The sequence below is a fragment of the Equus asinus genome, chromosome 6, assembly GCF_041296235.1.
Source record: "Equus asinus isolate D_3611 breed Donkey chromosome 6, EquAss-T2T_v2, whole genome shotgun sequence".
Lineage (NCBI taxonomy): Eukaryota > Metazoa > Chordata > Mammalia > Perissodactyla > Equidae > Equus > Equus asinus.
In genome coordinates this window covers 59,484,642-59,505,379 of record NC_091795.1, presented here as the reverse complement: position 1 = coordinate 59,505,379, position 20,738 = coordinate 59,484,642, and positions in this window count along the sequence as shown.

Below are 20,738 nucleotides of genomic sequence, written 5' to 3'. Positions count from 1 at the left end.
GCCAACTCCTAGGAATTATCCTAGATTTCTGTTTCACTAACCACTCACATTCAATCCTTTGGAAAATACCGTCTACCCTATCTCCAATTTGTCCACTTCTCTTTGTTGCCTTTACTACTGCTCTAATTCAAGCCATCACCAAATCTTGCCTGGGCATCGCAAAATTCTCCCAATAGTTCTACTTGCTTCTCTTTCTACTTCTTTTCCCACATGAAAATTCCATTCATCACATAGTTGCCAAATAATTTTTTAAAACATAAACACATAACATCATTTTCCTACTTAGAGACTTCTAATGGAATCACATTTTATTTACAAAGAAATTCAAACTCTAACCTGGCTTGCCATCTCTACGTTATATAATCTCTACTACCTCTCCAACTTCATGTTGTAGAACACTCCCCTTATCTTCTAATCTTCAACCACGTGTCCTTGTGAGCCATTAAACTTATTATTTCTTCTGCCTGTCATTCTCTTCCCTCAGGATCTTCACATGGCTGGCATCTTCCTATCACTCTGATTTTAGTTTAAAGGTGAGATCTGACAGAGAGAGGTCTTCTCTAATTATCAAATAAAAAGTAGCCATCTAGCCAGTATCATAGTCCTAGTTTGAATTCTACATATTATTTATCGATTTTTTTATTCTTTACCTTTGCATTAATTTGTTACCTACTCCCCACTGGAAAGTAAGCTCTATGATGGCAGGCATCTCATCTGTTCACTGCTATATTCTCATATCCTAGCAGAAAGATATTCACATGTCATACCCTCAATTTGTGTTGTATGCCTTCCAATTTCAAAATTCAAAATTCTGCATATTGAAGACTTATGAATCATAAGCTTACTCAAATATGCATAGTACTTTGATAATATCTACACAAACACATTCATATTCTGAAGCAAAATCATTATCACTAACAAAAGAAATATCAATTTATTTCAGCCAGATGTTATGGGAAGAGTATCAGATGGAATTTCTTGACATCTGAATTCTAGGTTTTGCTCTAACTCTGTCTCATATTAGAACTTCATCTTCCTGAATCTTTTTACTAATCTATAAGATGATGGGGTGATAGCAGTCTGAGAGTGTTATAATCCGATACACTGCAACTAAAATGCTCTCTGATGATGCTGGAGAAGGAGCATTATCTTGATAAAGAATTCATCTTCTTTTTTCTCTCCAGCTGCAGCTATTGTCTGTGTTTTGCTGCGATTATAGCTAAATCAATAATGATACAGTGACTATATTACCCAGTCTCTTTACCATCTAGAGAAAATAAATGGAAGTCTCTTCCTATAGGAAAGTTCTTCCTTTAATGTTAAATGAGTTTCATGTTGTGGGGGCCTGGAATTGGCCACCCCAAGATATGTCTCTTTGGCATGATGATTATTTGGGGCTGGTTACTTTGCAGACAGGAAAGCAACTGAAAAGTAGAATTTACTCTTTGCAAGAGACATTTACATTGTAAAGGAAATCTCCACCTGTAAAGATATCTCCCTCTGTGTGCCAGGAAGAAGGGGAGATGACCTTATCTCTAGAAACTCTTAATCAGTGGGGAAGGCAAGGACTTAAATCTGCATTTGTTTATTGTGCTTGTCTGGTAACCTCCTGTAACTGACTCCCCCCACCCCCAACATCCTCCTTTGTCTTTAGCTGGAGATGATATTTAAGGTGGTGGTTTCAGCCATTTTGGCAAGTTGCTCAGCTTGCCTGAGCAACTCCCATGTATACATTGACAAATAGAAATGGCAAGCAATAGGATATATTGGAGTACATGAGGAAGCCATTTGGTGTAAACCTAATTTGGCCTGACTTTGCTCTTTTTTCCAAAAGGGCCTGACTGTGGCCATTGAGCATGCATTGTATATCTGCTTTAAAACATTTACTATGGCAAGAACAAAGGCCCTTAAGATAAAGGTGCAACTTCCCCCCCACATTGGCATTTCCTTAAGGATAAGCATCTTTCCTTAGGCTAGGAACTGATTGCTGCACTCACATTTGACCATCCAGCTCACTTGTGACCACCCAGCTCACTTGTGACCACCCAGCTCACCTGTGACCACCCAGCTCGAGACAACAGACCTGCCACTGTGCTGTGTTCACCGAGACAGCAGACCTATCTGCTGTTTCCATCAATCGCTGTGCCGACAGAGCAGTCTCGCGACTATTGTAAAAGGGACAATTCAATCCTATGTGAAACATCCTGTTTGGGAGTATATAATCACTCTGTGCACCCCACTTCTTCGGTACCCTTTCTTCCTTTGGGAAGAAAGGCCCCAGGCCATGGTCCTCGGATTTTAGACAAAGCTTTGTTTAATTTTCTCCTGCTATTCTATCTCATGTGAATTTAATTCGTTCTCCATCCAGAAGAACCCAGAGAGGGTAGAGGAAATGTCTTCCTCCCCTACAATGTTTAAAAGTATTTCCTAGGGTTCTATTTTTGATAAAGACAATCATACTTATAAAAATTAAATCTCTTTTTTATCTTTGAACATACTTGCATTATAGTTCCTTTAGCATTATGGAGGAGTGATTCTTCATTGAAGGATAATTGACATTCAACGTCCTATTAGTTTCAGGTGTACATCATAGTGGTTAGATATTTATATGTATTTTGAAATGACCACCATGATAAGGAGAGATTTTGAAATTGAGAATACCTCCAATTTGTAACCACCACCAGAGTGATTTGTGCCACTGAATAAAAGATAACAAGTCACTTCAAAAAGTATTTTCTTGCCATAAGATAAAATATTTCACCTTTCAATTCATTTCACCTATATGTTAATTAGTTTCTCTAAAATATAACAAATCTTCATGAGACTTCACACATTCTCACACAAAGATTCCCTAATGTGGAAGGAAATCTAAATTACTTTACAGACTTGGTGATACTTCCATAGTTGTTGATAAAATGCTTCTTAAATCTATGAATAGACGTTTCTCTCCTCAATACTTTTCCACTACAAGATATTTAATAAAATGGGAGCACTTTATCATCAAAGAAATTTAATTATTTTTTAGCATATCATGCAATTTACTAGCTTGCCAACATCAGACAAATCCTTTTATATACTAAAGTGCTGAAGAATTTGATTATAAGTTGTTGAATATAGAGAAAAAGGATGTCCTGGAAAATAAAAGATGCAGTTATCACTTTGCGCTTTCTCACCTCATAAACCACTAATTGCAAAGCACAAGATTGAAAAGTAATAGGATCATGCAATTGTCAATTTTTATAAATATATGTTGAAGGCCTAGTACATAACTATTTTGAATCCTGGACCCAAAACTCATGGAGCTATAGCAGCTACCCACCCCATCCCAATCTGTATTTTCTACAACCATACAGATTTGGCAAATTTATTCCTTTGTCACCCATGTCTTACCTCTCCCATCCCAAGTCTAAAATTTCAAATTTGGCACTTGCATGGTTGGTGACTATAATGGATGAGCTGGGGAGTGGTAAATCAAGTGCAACAAAATTTCAAAACATATTTAAAAATGAGAATACTGCCTCTGGCAAAGGTGTGCTTTCTGAAATGAACAGAGGTGAGAGCGGTGTAATCTAGGAGAATCCTTTTGGAAAGCAATCTGATAATATATTACCCAGATTCCATAATTATTAATTCATTACTAATTCAGTTTCTTCTACATTTATCCATTTTCTTCTGACACTGGATTATTTTTAAGCAAATTCCAAACATCACATCAGTTTATTGTATAATTCAATACATTCTTTTTGTGACATGAACTCTAGTTTTGAAATATAATCATAAAACCATCATCCTGCTCAAAAATCAAAATAAATTATTTAATAGCCTCATACAAACAGTAAGTGCCCACATTTTCCTAATTGACTTATATATCTCCTCTACCTCCTCCTCCCTTCCCTTTTCTTCTTTTTCCTTAATATTCATCGAAACTGTCTGATGTGTCTCTTCCATCTCTTTTCAACTATATTAGCATTTGTTATCAGTCTCTTGGCAGTGAAATATGGACAATAGCTTCTGTGTTTGTTTGCTTGCTTTTGGATTTACCTAATCTACAAAAAAAAATGAATTGATTGTATCATTTAAAGTGAATACAATATATTAAATAAAACAAATTCCAATTTGACTAAAACTTCCAATTTAACTAAAAATGGAACAATCAGCTTAAAAAAGTGAAATATTTGCCATTATAGAGTGAAAGAACTATGGTGATTACTGATTTTCTGATATTTAATTGATTTCTCTGTTCCAAGTAATGCAGGATGATAGCTAGGTTACCCACCCTCTCTTTTGTTCATCTTCTGTGGTAAGTATTGGCAACTTCTGAATTTCGATGAGGTTTTTTTCCCCCCTCTCTTTTTCTGTTTCCAACCACAAGTAGCTTTCTAAGTCTCTAGTGTTTTTAAGGAATTTATTCCAATTAACTTGGGTCAGGAGGTGATGTTGCACACTCCTCTGATATAGCCAGATATTGAGTTTCCCACAATTATTCCATTTTCTAATAAGCAGGTTGAGTTAGAGAATGATGAGAAAGAATGGAATACACTGATTAATAACCCATTTTCACTGTATTTTTCCAATATGTATTGTCAGAGGAAAGGAGAGGTTTAGAATCGATTTATGAGGTGAGCACATTTGCAAGTCCCATCCAGCAGCATAAGAAAAAACAAATAGACAATCTCTGCCAATAGTTTTCCATTGCTGCAGGGCTTCCATGTTATTCTTCCCTACCCACATGGAGAGGATAGAGTTTAAGCCCTAACGAAGTCTCTGTTCTAGATATCATGGCTCTCTTTCTCCAACCTTCCAAAACATAACACCACTCTTCAATCCATATTTTTCTATGAAAACACTCTACAAAGGGATTCTATCCTTTACGAGGACCTAACAAAAAAATAAATTTTTGCTTTATACTTTTTCCTTATAGATGTTGTTGCTCTTATAATAGGTAATATTATACGTGGTCAGAGTCTCCTTTTCATATCTTTCAGTTATTCTTTACTTTTTTCAGAGACTGCAGGTATTTGATATCTCTGAGTTGTTCAACCCAGAGCTATCACGGATCCTGGTAATCTTCTCTCTCCCCTGCCATCAAAAATTTCCTGTTCTGTCGAAAGGCACAAACTTCCAGTTATGAAATAAATGTCATGCGGATGTACGGCATGGTGACTATAGTTAATAACAATGCATTTCATATTTGAAAGTTGCTAAAAGAGTAAATCATAAATGTTCTTATCACAAGAAAAAAAATTTCTAGCTATGTATGGTGACAGATGTTTACTAGACATTATGGTGATCATTTTGTAGTATATACAAATATAGATTATATCATATGCCTGAAACTAATATGATGTTATCCCAATGGAAAATATACATAAAAAAATTGAAACTGAAAAAAAATTTTCTGTCCTATATCTGTCTAATAGTATATCTTTTTAATGTGACACACTTTTCCATATTAATATGATGATTAGTGAATATATGAAAATCTACCATTTATTGAACATCCGCTATTTACCAGTTGAGGTTCTGTTCTGTGTTTACATTTTGTAACATTTGCAAAATCATTTCCTGTAATCCTCACTATCTCTGAGGAGGACATTTGTACTCCTTCTAGGTGAGAAAAGTAAGGTTCAGAGAGACTAAATTTCTTGGCAAGGTTTACAAGAATAGGAAACAGTAGGGCTGGATTTTGAAACCAGAATTTCCTGATTGCAAAGCCCATGTTTTTTTTTTTTTTTCTATTTTCCATTCCTAGTCTTCTCTACCCCAGAAAGTATCATAGACTTTGGCAAAAGCTGTCTTATTTTATCCATGCACTCTTATATGGCATAAAATGTCTTACATGTGCACGAATTTGGCAAGCGGAAAACTGCAGTTACAAATGCCAACCACAATTTCACAGGATATTTGTAGATTTGGTAAATGGCAAAATTTAGCTTTTTAACACTTCTAAAAGGAGACTCAGTATCATGGTCTATCTTCTGACATTAGAACAAAAATAGAGAAGTATATTTTTAGAACATAAACGTGTCCTTGCAATATGTTGTCAACAAAATCTACTTGAGTTAGATTTCTTTAAATGGCCCATTGAAATTTAAAAACTGCCTTAAGAACTAGTACTATGAAGACAAAGCTTGAACTTAAGGGCTATTTGCTTAGCAGCAGTCACATATCATCAATGGGAAATGCAGTATTGAATTCTTTTTTAGTAGACACCTCTAAAAGCAGGGTTTATTTTTTCACAGCTACAAGGATTAAGTTGTATCCTTTGCTAAGTTTGGAAATGTGACTAATTTAGTCAGTACTCTGTCCACAAGCTAGCTTTTTCTTCTGCATTATTGACAACTATGGTATAGAAGCATATTCATAACGAAAACAACACAAGACAAAAACCATCGCTCCTTCCCGGCTGGCAGCATCGTGAAAACAGACAAAAGGTTACTGGGCAACCATCAATTGCAGGACAGCATCTCAATGCCCAGATATGAATTATGCAGTTTAGTCTATAAAAGGATTCATCTAAATGTTCTGAAAAAAACAATGATGAGTTATATGGGAAAAGTGAAAAAATTAATTATTAAATCTGTCTGCACTCATAAAGACCTCCCATCTAAACACTAAATATTTCAAGTTGCATTGTGACCTTTCTTATACCTTTCACATGGGCTCCCTTTCCTTTACAAAATGCTACAGAGAATGGAAGTGTTGTCAATTAAGTAAAAAGGGCGTTTGCATCAACCTTTTCATGTGTGGAATTTAATGACATTTTAAGGTTAAAGTAAAAGTCAAACATCGATTTTTTAGCGTCTTCCCCTAATGCAGCTAATGAATAGAGATTCCAATAAAAACCTTTTAATCCATTTTAAACCTTCCACTATCAAAAGACTTCCTTTATTTTATTTTATTTTAGTTTTATTACCAAACTTTTTTTCACCACTGACAAAGATTCAGGACAGAAAGAAATGCCAAGTCAATTCAAGATGACCTAGGGAATTCAAATCCAGAAAATCTGGACAATGAAGTGTTCTAAAATAAAGTTAATTAGATGAATCACATGTATGCATACACCTTTTGGAACTCAGGAGACTGGAAATTCAGAATTTAGGCAATATTTGATTGGATGTTGATAATTTTCTAAATAACTGAAAAGATGTTTAGATATCTTTTGCTTTACCTACAAGATCTAAGATGGAGGATAATTATTTTTCAATCTAATATTTACCGTATTCTATAAAATCAGAAGGATTAATATAATGAAGCACAACAGAAAAAAGTACGTAAAAAAGAAGCTGTGATGTTTCATAAGCAGGGATCTGGCATCTCATACCAAAACCAAATTAATAAAAGTTAGCTGGTGCAATAGCACAGTTTCATATTTCACAGACCATTTGTGTTCAGACGGGAGCTAGCAAGATCTCTTGAACAAAATTCAGACCATAACAATCCTGACTCTCTACCACGCCATTAGAAATTTAGAAATTTAAAAATACCTCATCTTCCAAAAGTAAGTGATAAGGATGCATATTTTTTACATGTAATATAATCCCATTTTTTCTTCAAAAAATTATGTTTATACTGATTTTTTTTGTAAATTATCTTGTAATATCCATAGTGGGCAAGTACAATCATGTAAAGATTCTCTTAATAAATGATGGGCTTAATCCCATGCCATTGAAGTATGAGAACTACTGGTCTTTTACAGATAGAGTTAAGTGCAATAAAAGCAAATGCCCCTTCACATTAATACTTTACATGATTGTGTGCTCCTTGCCTAGACTCAGAGGTGGGTTGGTTTCTAAATGTGAATTCACACCTGACTTTGTCATGAGCTCAGTAAAACACTTTACCATTCTGTACCTGCAATTTTTCTTATTTAGAATGTGTTTAATTTAGAGCAGTTAACCCATGTTTCTAGTTCTAGAATTAGATCTCCTTTGTTTTAATCAAATGCCCAAAAACTAGAAACACTAGACAAAAACAAGCAAGCAAGCAAAAAGAAAAATGTGTTGGGCAACTTTTAGGCATGGAACTACTCTGAGACCTTAATGGTATTCAGCTCCGCATAGGAGAAGATATGAAGCTACTTGACTCAACATCTGGAAGAGAAATGGAACGTGCTTCTGAAGGCAAGGTAAGCTTGCGTGTGTGTGTGTGTGTGTGTGTGTGTGTGTGTGTGTTTTCTTTCACCTTCAGTAATTTGTTGTTGTTATTCTATCCATGTTACATCAGGGAGAGACTTCATTTCACTGACCCCATAAAACTGAATCACCCACCCAATTCTCTCAAAATTTTCTCTACTCCTCACTTTATTAGTGTTTGTGAAACCTTGAAAGTAGTGGGAGAGCTAAACACAGAATGCTAGCCACACCAAAGAAAACAAGAGGATGAAAGATTTGTCAACACAAATAATCCACAACCAATCTATAAATCAAAATTGGGGTGACTTTGTTATGAGCCAGATCTGAGGACCATATAGCCCAGGAAAGTCCTTTCACAAAGGAATGGAGCACTCCAAAGAAGTGGAGGTGTACAGAGTGGTTATGTACCATCAAAAAGCATGTATCACGTATGATCGGAATGTCCATTTTACAACAGTCACGAGATTGCATAGCAGGCACAGCGATTCACACAGCAATTGATCAGCACAGCAGGTAGCAGGTCTGTCATTTTGAGCTGGGTGGTCACAGCAGGTCAGCAATCAATTCTTAGCCTAGGGAGAGATAAGCTTAAGGAAATGTCCCTTAGGAAAATGCCAATGTGGGGGAAGTTACATATTTCTTTATCTTAAAAGGCATTGTTCTTGTCTTTGGGACACAGGAAATACTTACAGCAGATATACAATGCATGCTCAACAGCCACATCAGGCCCTTTTGGAAAATCAAGGTCAGGCTGAATTAGTTTTACACCAAATGGCTTCCTCATGTACTCCAATATTTCCTATTGCTTGCCATTTATTTATCAGATTTACTGTGATAAAACAAAATCCTGAGATGTTGAAGATTTCTTGGCTTTCAGAAAAATCTGGAGTAGAGAGATCATTTTTAATATATGCATTTGTTCATTTACTTATTCACACAAAGAGTGAACTCTAATGTAACTCTGTCACAGGGTATCAGTAGGTTCTGCCTAACAATATCATGAACCATAATATGAACAATAATAATTATGACAATTTAAAGTAGAGCTTTGCAACTTAAATTTAATTTTACATATGTAATGTTTACCTCACCAGGTGATGTGAGGTTGAAATGAAGTGATCTCCATTTTATGGGTAATTCTCAATGGTTTATTTAAATCACAATGTCAGAGAATCATTATTTTTGCCTTGATAGATTTTTATTTCAAATTCTGAAGAGCATGAAAAGATTAGCACATTAAACATATAAATAAATAATTAAGCTTATTCCTCAGGGCTAGATTATGAAAATAATAATAATAGTAATAATAATACAATAGCTAACATATATCTAGTACTTACTGGGTGCAAGGCAATTTTTGGAGTGTATTACATGGATTAAATCACTTAATATTGATAATAACCTCAGCCAGTAAATGTTTTATCATTCCATTGTGTAGAGAAGGAAAATGAACAAGAGAGAATTTAAGTAACTTGTCAAAGTTTCTATAGATAGTAAGCTTCAGAACTCAGATTCAAACTGTGGTGATCTGTGTCCAGTGTCCGTATACTGAACCACTCTGAGGTTCTGCTGAAACTAGTTGAGATGTGCTGAGGGAATGGAGTATTCATTCACTGTTGGGGAGCAAATGAGAGTAATTTTTGAAGCAATAAATGTCAAGAAAATCAGGAATGGTCTACTCTGTGTGTGTGTGTGCATATTCTTGGGGAACGTGGGGTAGGTCTAGCAAACCAGGGATCAAATGAGGTGAAAAAGTACAAAAGAATAACCTCACTTAATTTGCTTTGCTAGCAAGCTTCTGTTCTAACCCCAAGATTGTCAGTGAATACAAACTGAGTTCACAGTTTCTTTATGTAAATTTCCAAAGCACATAGAAAAAGGTCTCATAAATGGCTATTCAATCGTTTCTTCTTGAACAAGTTTGCAAAAGATTTTTGCTATTCCAGGTCTGGGGAGTGCCATAGCTGTAGAAAAAGTACAAGGAGTCTTGAAATTAGAATCAAGAGATTTTGAATCCAAATTCTTTCATTAATGTGTCGTGAGACTGTGGAACTCGATCCACTTAATCTCGCTGCATTTCAGTTTTTTCATGTATATAATGGGGATAATATTTTTTCACAGGGTTGTTATGAATGGCAAATAAGATTTTATATATAAATGACAGTGATTAACAGCAATAAATGGTCACATAATAGGCTATTTTAGTTAACTGTTACTTTTTATAGAGATTAACATAGCTATTTTGGACAGGTTATACATTTTCAAAAAGTTAGATGGTAGTGAAAGACAATTATCACTAAAATCATATTGTCAGCGCCTACAAACATAGGTTCCTTACCTGCCACACAAGAGGGGCCAAATAAAAACTGGAACTTCAAGTTTATGGCAAGGAAAGTGTTTTTATTTTGGGTCAGATCAGCTGGGAGGTGAAAGCCAGCCCTCAAATTTGTCTCATTTTGTCTCATCTCCCCAGAAGATGGAAGGCCAGGGATTTTAAAGGTTTGTGAGGAATGTAGCTGCTTGTAATGGGGGGGCAGTCAGTGGCCTTGCTGCTCAGAGCTTTCCCACCAGCCTGCCTTTGGCCTTGGGATGTTGCTTGCAGGGAGTAGGAGGAGATGATAAGGAATCCAGGTGGCTGACCTTGGTTGGCTGTCTCCATGGCAGATACTGGGTTCTGGAGTCAGGGAGCCAGGGAGTAAGCAGGGAAAGAGTGCTTTGGTTTTAACCCCATATATGCTGGGTATAATATAGGGGAACTGATATCAGGGCTAACATCAATTCCACCTATTTTATGTTAATTTCTCAATCTTGAGGGATTTGGGTTGATGACCAATCTAGCTACTTCCTGCTGAATCAGGGCCTAGATTTTTCCAACTTGTTGAACCAGGTTTTTAGTAAGGCAGTGATGCAGGTAGGCTGCCATAGTTAGGGCTGTATCATGTAAGTAAGTAACCAGGTGTTTTATAAGAAGCATTTCTAGAGAAACAAAAAAAGCAAGGTTAATGTTTGGAGCAAATTATAAATCAGTTCCTGAGCCCAGGCGGCAGCGAGTCTAGAAGATTTTTAGATGTCAGGCTTGAAACATCTTTTGCAGTTTGAAATGTCTCTGATGGTGTCATTGGGTACCTAGGTATCTTTTTGAGTGGCTTACACAGCATTAGACATGAATCTTTCTTAAGTTTATATCAAGTCCTCCAGCTTCAGTTTGCAAGGTTTCAGGAAAAAGGGTAGGTTCAATTTTCCATGATTCAAAATGAAAGAGATGGAAAAAACAGGAACGTTAGTTTGGAGGTTTGTTATTTTAGATATTTCAGGAGACTAGAAGAATTCAGGATCTCTTTCAGTGTACAGATATAAGACAAAAACCTCAAAGACAATTGACAGAACCAAAATCCAATATCCACAAATGTGTATTATAGTTTCTATTGAAACATAATTTTTCTCTCTAAAATCACCCTTGATTTTATCAAACATAGCCAAATTAAAACTAACTGGTTTGTAAAATAAGTCTAGTTTTAATAAACTTACCCCAATTATTTACATAAGTACAGCAAAAATAGTAATTTATCATATAGGCTCTTTTAAATCTGCTTTGCAGGAACTTTTTATAAGGAATCTCAGATTGAAATATAAAGGCCTCTCAAAGCCAGGAAAGCCAGACCAAGAACTTGTCATCAGATTCTTCCTGCAATACCTAGATTTGGGTGAATTCTTCTCTTCTGAGATCCCCAAAATATTGAGGTTCCTCGCACCTGCCAGAGAGAGTGACATTCTTTACTCAACCTTACCAGGTTACTGGGAACCCATAAGCAAGAACGAGGCCAAAATTTCCAAGTGGCTTTTATTCCAGAAAGTCAACCTTCATTCCTAAAAAGCTGTCTTGTCATAGCTGAGTCTGTAGGTTTTTCTCAAATATTACATTCCACTCAAAGCCTTGGTAATATAACCAGTCTTTCCAATTGTGTCCTGTTATAAGAAGAACAGAATCTTATTGAATTTACGCAAACAATTATATTGCCATGAAAGTAAGAATACTTACTCATCAGGAGTTTTCAAGTTCTGGAGGGATCAGATAGGGAGAAAAAGATAAATTTTCAATTTTGTTTACAAATGTATAATTTTATCAAATTGCTGTCATAGTTAGCATAAGAGAAAAGAGGGAAATATTTCCTTAAATCTGAGAAAACAAAACACAAAACATTAAAAAATCAGCAATATTTTAAACAAGAAGTCATAAAAATTATAATCATCTTTATCAGTTCATTCAGTCCTGTGTAATAGATTTTACATCTTAATCTTCTGTTAGCAGTTTTATGAGGTCATCAGTTTCTCTGTTAGAGTTCTGTAATTTCTTACCCAGTTCAGTTTTATAATCTGAAAGTGTATGAGAAACCTGTACTCTAGTGTAAGTGCCAGAGTCCTTTCCATGAATTTCTCTGAAGACGAAATATGTTTGAAAAAACATTAGAGTAAAATAGCTGTCTAGAATAACAAAAGACTTAAAAATGGCAATTAACAGAGAAACTTGGCTAATTTGGTGACATATAGCACTTAAAATAACCTGAACTATGACTGATAACCAAGACAGATCAGAATTTTAGTAATGTTATACAATTTTTAAAACACTCATCTTAATAACATTTACTGATACAATATCAAAGATTCCCATGAAGCAATGCTTAATTATCCATTTAATCACCGTGACAGTTAAAGAATTTTACGCGAATGCAGAGAATTAAATAGCTGCAAGAAAAACCTTAGCATCTGTGATTATGGACCAGATAAAAACAATATGGGAAATTTATTTTGATAAAACATAAAATCCTTATCCTTCTGGCAGACTACTCAAAGAAAAAGAACCTTTCATAAACTTTTTACCAAGAACAGACTAAAAGTTTGGGAAAATTATACTTTTAAGAAAGAGAAGACCAAGTTTTAATTTTATACCAGTTTACTTTTGCAATATAAATTTGTTTACTTAATTGGATTTACTTTAATCTTAGGCAACTTGACCAGGCATAAACTCCTTAGGATTTTGCTTTTATAAACTTTTTGTCACTTACTTTTTTATATTTAGAATTTGTCCCAGGTTTCCTTTCTTCCATTGTAGTACTTTAGGACAAATTTTTCTTTCTTTAACCCAAAAAGCAAAAATAATTTTAATTTTTATACTTTCTTACTGAAAGCATACATTTTACTTTCTTTGAATGCAAAGATTTTTTAAATTAATTTTTAATAGCTTTAATTACATGTATTAATTAGTATCTTTAAGCCTTAGAAACCTTAATTTCTAAGTAAAAACCAATAAGCAATTATAAACTTTCCTTTACATTAGCATTCTGTGGCTTGACAAATTTACAAATAACTTTTATAATTTTTAGAAACGTTACTTTATAGTAATAAAACACAATGTATGTTTAATAGACCCAAACACTTTTTAGTTTCTCTGTAATAAGAAGCCAAAAGCAGATAAATTTAGACATGTTCAGCAATAATGTTCCAGTGTTCCATTCCATCTGAAAATGACCCAGATATTCAACAGGTTTTGTTATTTAACTTACCTTAGTAAAACTCTAAAGTTTTAAGTTACTAAAAAGATTTTGGGAACTGTTTTTTTTTTAAGTACACAGACCATAAAACATAATTATTTTACTCAAAACCTTTCACCCATTATTTTTTATTTCTATTATTTGTTTTTAGCAATTATGTTTAAATTACTCTCAAAGACTTTGTGTGACATCAAAGCAGTTAGCCATCATCTTAAGTCTTTTCAAGTACATACATCATAAAACATAATTATTGTTAAAAAGTTTCTCTAAAAACTTTCATCTTTTTACATTTTTTTAGTTTGCCTGTTTTTAACAATTATATTTAGATTGTCTGTAGAAACCTCATGAGACATTAAACAAAATCAGCTTTATTTTAAGTCAATACCCTTGTTGACAAATTCTGTAACAGAGATAACATGAACTCATCTGACCAGTAAACCCATATCATGTCTGCATTATATCCAATGCTGATAACTTGAAGGACATGCCTATTTTAAGCCAAACCAGCAAACTTAAACAGGCTTTGGTTTACCAAAGATCATTTTATATCTCCTTAAATAACTTTATCTTTTAGAAGCTTTTGCATATTAACCAAAGACTGCATTCCGTTATGAGAGATTTTGAATCCTCTCTTTTAAGGGTGACCCTTAAGGTGGACTCATCTGAAACCAAGGTTCCCCAGAATGGCCATTACAATTCCAAATTATCTCAAAAGTTTATTTTTATTTGCTTAGTTTTAGATCAGGAATTTTGGGGGGATTGAAGTGGCAAATTTCAGTGAGACGAGAGAGAAAACATCAGATTTGGCTTCAGCTGCTGGCATGTTTAATTATTTAACTATTTTCTTTTAAAGAGGCAATAAAGTATTTTTGATTTTATTTAGAAGCCTCAGAAGATTAAAACAGGCTTCCCTTTGTTGTAGTTGGCTTTTTCCAATTGCATATGCAAAATCATCAGTCTTGGAAAACTGAAATTTCTCCATTTTAGCTCTTTTAAAGTGAGATCTCTTTAACATGTTTAACTAACATTGCCTGAAAGGTGGATTTATATGTTTTTGCAATATCAGGCATAGGAAATGTTCCCCAGTGAGGCATAATGTTTATTCCCACAACATAATATATAATACAATCAGACAAAAGAGAAGTAATTATTTTACATAAAGCCCATTCAAATATACCAATTTTTACAAACCTTTATCTTAATTTTTCCAACTCTTATACTTCTAATTATAACATATAAGAATTTCATTAACAAGTTTTGATATTACAATATTGTGTAGGGGAAGCATTCCCAGCTAGACATAACGTTTATTCCCAAAGAAAACATCCAAGCAAAGCTGACATAACCTCTTCATATAATATTAGCTTGAACACTTTAATTTTTATAGTTTTACCAACTTTAGCAGCCTAACTGTTGTTCCAAACAATTACTGATCAGGTTTCTCACTGTGACTTTTGCCTCCCGACTTTTTAAATTTTTTCAAACTTGGGTGAATAGAACAGGTTTGTCTGACGTCCTTTAATGTTGGGGGTCCAATATGGGGACCCTTTAACCCATCCTCCTTAGGCAGTGTTTTATTAAAGCCTTTGTTTTAACTTTATTTATGTCTGTTCCATTTATCCCATTTTTCTTTTCAATAACTAGTTAAAGATTTTCATCCTGTTGGGGTGAGTCCTGTGACTCTTCCCTTTCTGATTTTTGTTTGTTAACTTAATGTTTTTATTAGCATCTGTAAGACTACAAGAAGAAGCTGAGACACCAAATTGAACTTTCAAATTGTATTTTCCTTTTAATTTGGTCTTTTTATAGGTACCAATAAAACAGGTGTTTATGATGAGAGCTTTCTAAATATTTTACAACTTAAATGTCCCCGTTGTCTGTCCATTTTCTCTCTGGAGTTTAAAGAATATTGTGCCCACATGGTGTTACAAAGGAAAGTCATCCCTGTTAGACATTAGCTTATGACTATAATTAGACCATCTACTCAGAATCAGCCACAGTGGTCTCTGCTTGGGTACAGACAGCATGTTTTCTATCCTGATACACAGAGACAGACAGACATGCAGCTCCAGACACAGAAAAGCCAGACACCAGTGAACTGGTTTGCAGATTTAGGGTAGAAAATCTTACAACTGTTTACACTCCAAATGCACGCCAGATTGCCCCTATGCAAATGGAAAGGACACCAGATGGCCACTCTGTGAATGGGAAGGACCCTGGATGGCCCTTCCCTGAATGAAAGGGACCCCAATAAGAGGGGAAAGAAGTTCGTAGGCATCCCCAAGGTGATTTGCCCTATTTCAGATGGAGTCCGTCAACTCACCAGAAGGAAAAACAAACAAACAAACAAATCTAGAACCTGTTTGCTTGCCATAAGAAAATGTGCCTAGGGCCAGCTGTGCCAAGTCAGACAGAAAGTACTGGGGACAGCCCCTAGGGCAAAGCACCTAGGCAGCTGCTGGACTGCTTCCCAGGAAATCCCAGTTGACCTGGGGCTGTGAAGCCATGGGCAAGAGCCTCCGGTTGGCTCATCAAATTGTTAGTGCCTACAAATATAGGTTCCTTACCTCCCACACAAGAGGGGCCAAATAAAAACTGGAATGCCAAGCTTATGGCAAGGAAAGGGTTTTTATTTCAGGTGACATCAGCTGGGAGACCAGAGCGAACCCTCAAATTTGTCTCATTTTGTCTTGTCTCCCCAAAAGATGGAAGGCCAGGGGTTTTAAAGGTTTGTGAGGAGTGTGGCTGCTTGTCAGGTGTGCAGTCAGTGGCCTTGTTGGTCAGAGCTTTCCCACCAGTCTGCCTTCAGCCTTGAGACACTGCTTGCAGAGAGGAAGAGGAGATGATAAGGAATCCAGGTGGCTGTCCTTGGCCAGCTGTCTCCATGGCCGATAGTGGATTCTGAAGCCAGGGAGTAAGCAGGCAATGAGAACTTTGGTTTTAACCTCATATATGCTGGGTTTAATGTAGAGGAACTGATATCAGGGACAGCGTCAATATTGAAATATCAAACTTACGACTTGGGAATTTATCATGAATTTACAGTTCCTGACGGATAATGTGATTGAACACTGAATGAGGAGTTGTATTTCTTTGTTACTGCTTCTGTAAAAAATACCACAAATTTGGTAGTTTAAAACAACATAAATTTATTAGTTCAAAGTTCTGTAGGTCAGAAGTTTGTGTTTGGTGTGACTGGGTTCTCATCTGAAGGCTTGACTAAGAAAAAGTCTGTTTTAAGGCGTAGTCAGGTTGTTGGTATTATTCAGTTCCTTACAACTTTAGTACTGACATCCCTATTTCTTTGAGGATTATCAGCCAGGGAATGTTCTCAGTTCCTTGAGCCCACTGCATTCCTTGACATGTGGCCACCTCTATCTTCAGTGTTGAATCTCTCTCTTACTTTTCCCTTTTAAGAACTCACTTGCTCAATTGGTAGGTCAGGCTCACCCAGGACTAACTCCCTATTTTGAGGTCAATGCTTTGGAAACTAAATTATATCTTTGAAATCTCTTCAAAGCAGCCCTTATATGAATGATTAAATAACTGGGTAAAGACTCATGCGCATCAAGGGGAGGGAATCTTAAGGAACCAACTTAGAATTCTGCCTACCACAGTCATCACTCAATGTTCCCATTGCTGGAATACTAAAAAAATAGATTTTGGGATGACTTGCTTGGTCCAGTGGCTTAAGCTGTTCGCCACCTCTGGCACTTTTCTTTAAGAAAACCCTCTTGGGCTTATCCTGCAAGTGTCTTTAATGAGTGCCAGTATCCAAATCCAAAAGAGTGTGACAATCCTGAGTCCAGACAAAAGTCTCAACACATATTCTATACACACATTTTATACCCCTTAGGCTGGAGCTAGGATTCATTCCCCAAATCCTAATTCTTTTTCTCACACAGCATCAAAAAAAATTCAGGGTTTTGTCTATTACACAGATGGAATTAGAAACTGGGTGAAAAAATTAAGCATTCGCAAATCAGAAGAAAGTTTCTTAGAATCTAGATATTAGGTAAGGGCAGAGAGACAAATTCAGAAATGGTGACTACCATTTTATTTCCCTGGACTCATCATGAGACACTATAGTGTTCAGATTTAGGTGAAGCTCAGATTGGCATTCAGATAGACATTAAAACAAGATTTAATATTAGTCATGGTTCCATGATCATTCACTGTCTTCCCATTATTAATATATACAGGTGCTGCTCTAACTATGGCTTAGAATAATGTTTGCTAGTGTTGTCCATTGTACGATGTGGATCAGAACATCTGAGGATAATTGTTAAAATGCAAATATCTTGGTCTCTCCAAAGACTTACCAAATCAGAATCTCTAGGAATGGGCTTTGAGAATCAATCTGCATTTCTAACAACATTCCCAGATAATTCTAACCTCCACTGGTTTGGAGAATTGGGATTATTGAAAGTATTTCTAATTCTTTTCAATTTATTTATCATAAAGTTTGACTACTTAAAGCCCTACACAGAGAGTTAGAAAAAAAAATGGGTTAAATCTCCAGGCTTGGGCTCTGAATCATCCTTCCTACTTTGGAAGGTGTTCCAATAGTTTAGTGTCAAGGTCTACTGTCAAATAATGTGTTATCCTCCTGAGCCATCTTAAAGTGATGGCGTTATTAATAACATATTGTTCCAGCAGATTTTATAAATCATCTAGACCAATTTCTTATTTTAAAGATAAAAAAATTGAGGCCTAGAAAGTAGGTGACAACTCAAAATCATTCTGATCTTTAGTGGGGAGATGACGACTTACAGACAATGTTCGAGATTTGAACTCCAGCGATCCTTCCAACGGATCATACTGCCTATACTTTTTATGTGATCTAGACAGTACTAAAACACTCTCTGTAAAGAAAACTATTAAACTTTGAGATAATCACCTATGATCCTGGTTTCATCTTGATGGCTGTTAACCATGGCTTTCTCAAAACTTTAACTCATCCCTGGTGTACCATCAGGAATCGATGAACTTTTAAAATAGATCACTTGATAATACTGCATTTTGGGTTGTATGGAGTAAAACAGCAGCAATATAAAGTGTTTCATTTTTATTTAGCCCTTGAAGTGTTCCATATGCTATCCTTAGTGTATTTAAATCTAAGTTTATATGCAATTTTTAATAATTTAGGTTGCAGATGTCTAATGCTTTGTTTTATTTGTGCTGCCATATTTCTAAGTAGATTTTGCTTACAGTTTAAATAATTTTCAAACTTCAAAATTATTTGGTTTTATTTCACTGAATGACAATGCTTCTACTTTCACATCATCAATCTTTTATCCTGATAGATAGCTCTATGGTAGGAAAACATGAAATAAGTCAGAAATTTGCTGCATTGGAGTATGATAAGGCATTTAAAAATGTCTCTACTTTGTGATAATAGTTGTGTTTTATGGAGATTCTCCTAAAAACAGAAATGCTTCACATTTGTAAATAACCAACTGATAAAAATAATTACTTAAAAACATCCTACCTGCCCAGGTGACATCATCCTAACACAGTACATCTTACTTTGAGTTTGAAAGCATTGTAAATCTTTTCACAATTTTAGATTTTGTGGATTCACAACTGAAGAAAAAGAAGTGGAGATGAGATGGAAGTAGGATCATATTAGTGAGGCCGACTCTGAACCCAGACACTTAGACTGCCCTCCAATTTTTACTATTTTCCCATATATTTGTCAGTTTATCTTGTTATATCGCAGGATTGTCGCCAATCACAGGTTCACATTCACTGAAGTTAATAAGCTTTCTTTCTAAAATTAAATATGTTTAGGGGATTAAAGCATTATCATGCATTGTATACAATTGATTAATTGAATGAGATTATTTCCCTCCAGTTCTTGAGTCAATTTATTTAGAAGTTTTGACTGATGGGAGAGAATGGAGGAAGGAATTTTGGAATAAAGAGTATTTTGGTAGATTGGCAAGTCTGGTCAGTATGACATGATCAGGATATTTGAACAACATGTGGGGGCTGAGGAAACCTTAGAGGACTCTTCAAGGGTGTGTGTTGAGAGAGAAAGAGCCACTGAAAGGATAAGGGGAAGATGCATACCAGTTCCCTGGCTTTCAGCCCAGGCTTCAATGAATGCAATGGGTTTCAAATTAAAGTTGCTTTCCAAGAAAATGAAATTCAATTCAATGCCAAAAATATAGCCATTGTATTTCTACTACATGTAAAGCATTACGACAACTCAAGAAAACAAAAAATAAACAGTCCTAATTTTGCCACATCTTTATACTTAGTCTAAATAGAAAGACACATAGTGATATCATTTTTTTCAACATATAAAATCATAAAGGCACAGAACTTTTATAACTGGAAGAAACTTAGACATCATAGGTTCTAATTCTCTCAGTGCATAGAAAAAGGAACTGAGTCCAAGAGAGGGAAACTGATTTGCCAAGAGTCCCAGATAAAACTTCTGACAGTACCCACCTACCTTAAAGTAGACTTGTATTGACTGAGAAGAAAAATAGGCTAAAAGGCAGGCCAAGGCTATGCTACAATTGCCATTGTGCCAAGTTTTCTTATGAATAACTAGTTTAATTATATATGCAACTTGCTACAGAATCTCTTTGACCCTAGCTTGGTTCAGAGACATAATTGTGAAATATTGATTCATCTTTCATCAAGGTGAAGCTTCACCAGGTTTCTCTTCCTTCTTAGGAATTCTCCAAATCCCCTAACTCATTGTTAAAACAAGTGAAAAGTTATCTATTATCACTATAATTTCCAAGAGTGGTTAGCCAACTGGAAGATTCTAAAAGACTAGGTCACAATCAAGCCAATTAGAGATTCTCAGTGTCCTCCATAAGCCTCATGCACTTGGTCCAGTCAGAGCAAGGGTCACATTCTCAACAGCAATTATTAAATATCAGCTGCCAGTTGAAAATGATTTTTTGAGCAGCTTCTTAATATCTCTCTTAAAATGATTGGGAGGTAGCTCGAAGTGAACATGATATATTTTTATGCAAATTGGCTGATATAAAACACCTAAGGTCTGAATGCTCATCACATTCACTACAGAAGC